Source organism: Schistocerca cancellata, chromosome 6, assembly GCF_023864275.1.
Source record: "Schistocerca cancellata isolate TAMUIC-IGC-003103 chromosome 6, iqSchCanc2.1, whole genome shotgun sequence".
NCBI lineage: Eukaryota > Metazoa > Arthropoda > Insecta > Orthoptera > Acrididae > Schistocerca > Schistocerca cancellata.
This window is the reverse complement of record NC_064631.1, coordinates 559424742-559428881: the sequence shown is the minus strand read 5'-3', so window position 1 is coordinate 559428881 and position 4140 is coordinate 559424742.

Genomic DNA, 4140 nt, shown 5'->3' with positions numbered 1-4140 from the left:
TCTGTCCGCCGTGGTCGTCACAACAATACGTTTGCTCGATTTACTCTTGATTAACCCAATCGCTGGTTCCCAAGCCTTGCTAAGATTACAGCCACAGTCACGGTCACAGAGAGAAATGTCTGAGTGCGTTCAGTTCTGCTCAGCTGTTTGAAAATCAAATAATGTAAGAGGTTTATCAGCACAGTAATTCATAAATTTTTCTAAGGGGACGTTTCAAGGCTTGCTGTAGCTACGGGCGTTTCCATTCGACAATGAGGAGTATAAAGAACGAGCAGTGAAACGTAGCTACCAAGGATTCTGTACTCCAGGAATGACACCGAAGAACGAGAAGATAAATTAAAATGGCTCTGAGCACTATGGGACTTAACATCTGTGGTCATCAGTCCCCTAGAACTTAGAACTACTTAAACCTAACTAACCTAAGGACATCACACACATCCATGCCCGAGGCAGGATTCGTACCTGCGACCGGAGCGGTCACGCGGTTCCAGACTGAAGCGCCTAGAACCGCACGGCCACACCGGCCGGCAACGAGAAGAATATTTTACATTTAGATAATTTTGATGAATATATTGTCAGGACACTAATACATAATTTTCCCACGGCATACAAACAGTGCCCAGTGTTAAAGACACTAGTTCCCAAAGAAAGTACGTCATTTAAAGGAGGCATTTCATCATTTTGGTCCATACTACCTCCTCCCAAAATGTGAGAATCAAAAAGTCTGATGTAGAAGAATGTATTTCATAGTATCGAAGCTGACCAAGTGCTCATAGCTCTTACTATATGCATTTTTGAGTTCATGTTTATCAGACTTTTTTTTTCTTTTTGTGTAAGTAGCCTGTCCCTAAAGCTTGTGGTGTTTTTAGAGACACCCTGTAGCTGCAGACGGAACAAAGACATTTCATTGGCAGTCTCATTGTTGTTGAATTCGAAGGAGAACAACCCTCTAATGAGAAACTCCACAATATCCACATGAGCCCCACACCCGATTGTACGGTTTGCGGTCACGTGGGCACCTTAATTCACAGGTAATCTTGTGGTACAGCTGGACAGATCACGTCACACATGCGAAGCAGACTGGCGATAATTGACCGCACCGTTCCGCACAACGTCGACGTCATGGGATTAATCAGACCAGAAAAAATAAGATATCACTGCAGGAAGCAAAATTCCGCCATTTGATACTAGGTCACACCACTGCTTATATTATCAACCATCGTCATACAACACTTGAAGAATACTGTGCATATGAGGTGCGACAATAAAGTAATGAGACTGATTTTCTTTGCAAGAAGTGGCAACCCTGCAGGCTTGCATAGGCACAATATCTTTGACCTTTGTCTATTAGCTGCTTCTAGTCCAAGCTGCACATCGATGCAACTGCTCAGTCGTGAGTTGTGCTGTAATAAGTTAACATGTGTTTGTGTCTCTTGTCTCTCGTCACAGTAATGGAACCACATAATAATGCGCAACGGTATGCCATTTCTTTTTGCGTTAAATTGGGTGAAAACGCTACTTGGCCAGTGTGCGTGAACTCGTACGATCTGATCGAAGATTATCCGTGAAAAGGATTGCAGAAGAACTGAACATCAATCGAGAAATGGTTTGTCTAATAATAACTGAAGATCTTGGTATGAGAAAGATTTGTTCAAAAATGGTACCCAAAAATCTCACACCACAACAGCGAGAAACACGGAAAAATGTGGCAGTCGATCTGTTAGAGCAAACGGAAATCAATCCAGAATTGTTGAGCCGTGTTATCACTGATGATGAAAGTTGGTTTTTTCAGTATGATCCAGAGACAAAACACCAAAGCTCGCAATTGTGCTCAAAGGGATCACCCAGACCAAAAAAAGCTCGCAAGTCAAAGTCAAAAGTGAAATGCATGCTTGTGTGCTTCTTTGATTCCAAGGGAATTCAATAATTCGAGAACAGTCTTAATAGCATTTATTATTGTTACAATACCGGCAACCGGTTTCAACCCGACGTAGGGGTCATCTTCAGTTTCCTGCCGTTATGTAGACAGGACTGACACCACCAGCAGTCGACCAATGGTGTAAACGCCCAGAAGATGACCCCTACGTCGGGTTGAAACCGGTTGGCGGTATTATAACGATAATAAATGCGATTAAGACTGTTCTTGAATTATTGATTAATCATACTAATCGCTGCTTCTCTCCGCAACCATGTTGTCCAAAAATCCAAGGGAATTGTTCATAAAGAATGGTTGCCTCCTGGACAAACAGTTAACCAATATTACTACAAAGAAATTTTAGAAAGACATCGTAAAAGAGTTGTTCGTGTCCGTGCCAACATTGCTGATAATTGGATTGTGCATCACGATAATACGCCTGTCAGTACAGAGATTTTTGTCCTCAAAACAAATTTCAAGTACTATCACAGCCACCTTATTCGCCAGATATCGCTCCGTGCAACTTTTTTCTACTTCCAAGAGTCAAAACGGCAGTCAAGGGACACCATTTTCAAACAACACAAGATGTCCAAAAAGCTGTGACGAGGGTCTTGGAGGATATTACAGAAGATGAATTCCAGAAATGTTACCATCAATGGCAGAAGCGCTGGAAAAAGTGTGTGCAATCAGAAGGTAACTACTTTGAAGGAGACAACAATAAACTTGACTCACACGGTAAGCAACATTTTTTTTCACATCAGTCTCATTACTTTATTGTCGCACCTCGTATATGGAAAACAAACATGCAAAGATAAGGGGACAAAGAGATTACGTTGACATGTATGGTACATGTTGAAAATTATGGTGGAAATGTGAAACAGTTTATTTAAATAACTACTTAGTACAAAACAACATTTTACAAGAACATGGAAAAACCAGCATAACTTACAGAAGTATCCTATGTTAATACAATTATTATTTCTTATTTCTTCATTTATTTGGCAAGGAGCCAGTTTTAGTTTCTGCGAGAAGACGTTTAAATCACCAGAAGATTACTTGTCATCTACCTGCAGACAGATATCACTTGTCATATAAACGTGGCACTACTCGTTTAGTTATGGAAAAGTGTAAGAAAAATACAAGAAGACAAAAAAGAAAATTTCTGTTTCACAGCTATCCAGGAGAAGACATTTTGTGAACAGTAGCTGGGTATTGCTAAAAATTTAATAGTTCCTGTCTCTACCATTACATATTAATATTTATATGCAAAACTAATATAACTTTCAACAAGAATATTTCAAGATTTGAAAACTAACCAGCCCTTTGTAGTTTGGTGTGAGGAATATTAAAGATTCTAAAAGACTATTTCATAAGATCCATGTGTTGTCATCTTGTATGCAAGTGATTCATTTATCCTCTGGTTCAGTGATTGAAATGGAACAGTTTACTACAAGGAAGGGACTCCTTCATTTAAACTACTATTTCACATAAAACTACTGGATACTAAAAAAAGCTGTTACTTGCTTTCTGCATAGTGTTGAAACGCGCGTACGACTCAGCAATAGATCGTTTTGTGAGTGACAATCCTAAAGGACTGCGGCCTGACGGAATTCAAGGAGAAAAAGTACTTGTTACGTATTCAGATACATCCTCAAGAGCAGTGGTTCCCAAACTTTCTTAGACTGAACATCTTGCTTAGGCGATGGTCAACAGCGTGTACAAATTTCAAAAGATGGAGAACACTGTGCTGTCTATAATAATGTTATTTTATTTTGCTGCCGGTTTCGGTTATGAACCATCATCAGCGGCAGGACAGTTATTACAGGTGGACATGTTGTCCTTGTGTCATTCTTTAATCGTGTCACAGTTTACGATTTTCCTTGCCAGTTATGGTTTTCTGCGGTAGCCTATGTTAAAGAATGTATCACATGTGAAATATCTGTGATAATTTTCCTGCCGTTGATGATGGCCTTTAACCGAAACCGATAGCAAAATAAAGTAACACTAATACAGACCGCAAAGTGTTATGCATTTATTAAAACTTTCTTAGACCATTACACCTGAATGGAATCAGATGTTCATTGCAGTCCCCGTTGTCCGACCTCCCTATTACGAACTTCGGCGCCATAACTAAACTTTGAAAAGAAAAAGAATTTTTTTAACAATTTTATTTTTAAAATCGTGAATGATAGTTGCTTGTTGAGGTGTTTCATTAAGCCACAAAC